We start from the raw sequence: 1,207 nt of genomic DNA, 5'->3' as shown, positions 1-1,207 counted from the left end.
ATATCAGAAGTTTTCAGAAAAAATCCATGGAGAGAAAATAGTTACAACATGGTATTTTGAGCAAAGACAGGTAAAGGAGAGCAAGAATAAAATACAATTCAATTCAATTCAGTTTTATTTGTATAGCACCAATTTAACAGAAGTTATCTCAGGACACTTTTCAATAGAGCAGGTCTAGACCGAACTCTTTAAAACATTAATTACAGAGACCCAACAGAGACCACCATGAGCAAGCAATTGGGGACAAGGGTATGGGAAAAAACTGCCTGTTAAAAGGCAGAACCCAGGGAGGATCATCGGCTCTAGGTGGGTGGTCGTCTGTCTCGACCAGTTGGGGTGAGAGAGACAGAGAGAGAGAGAGAGAGAGAGAGAGACAAGACAGACAGACAGAGGCTCACAGCAACAACAGTATTGGCGAAGGCAATCTAGAGGGACCATGGCAGGAGGCTCCACCAGGATCGAGTAAGAACCTGCGGGGCACGAAAGTACAAGGAGCCCCGGGGAGAGAAGTGAAGTTAGTAACATGCATTAATGGAACATGAATGAGTGCAGAAAGAGAGAGGAAGGAGGGAGCTCAGTGCAAAATAGGAAATCCCAGTCTAGGCCTATAGCAGAATAACTAAGGGATGGTTCAGGACTCACACTGATCCAGCCCCTAACTATAAACATCAAAGAGGGAATGTCTTAAGCCTACTCTTGAATGTGGTAGGTGTCTTGCCTCCCGAACCACAACTGAAGCTGTTCCACAGGAGAGGAGCTTGGTAACTGAAGGCTCTGGCTCCTAAAGTTCTACTTAGAACTATAGGAACCTAGCGTGGCCAGCATTCAGAGAACGAGGTGTTCTGAGTGGGGTAACTCTAGGGTACTATGAGTTCCTTTAAGGTATGAAGGGGCCTGACCATGAAGAGCTTTATAGGAGGAGGATTTTAAATTCTATTCTCTACATTTTACAGGGAGCCAATGCAGAGAAGCTAGGCTGGGAGAGATGTGATCTCTTTTTCTAGTTTCCCTGTCAGTACTCGTGATGCTGCAGCGTTCCCAATTAATTGAGCGTTTTAATGGACTTGTGGGAAGCCTGATAGAAGAGTTGAAGTAATCCAGCCCTGAAGTAACAAATGCATGGATTATTTTCTGCATCTGTCTGTGATAGTATGTGTCTAATTTTGTAATATTACTTAAATGAAAGAAGGAAGTCCTAGAGGTCTGT

This window comes from Dicentrarchus labrax, unplaced genomic scaffold (assembly GCF_905237075.1).
Source record: "Dicentrarchus labrax unplaced genomic scaffold, dlabrax2021, whole genome shotgun sequence".
NCBI lineage: Eukaryota > Metazoa > Chordata > Actinopteri > Moronidae > Dicentrarchus > Dicentrarchus labrax.
The sequence above is the reverse complement of the archived record's forward strand: the minus strand, read 5'-3'. Positions refer to the sequence as shown.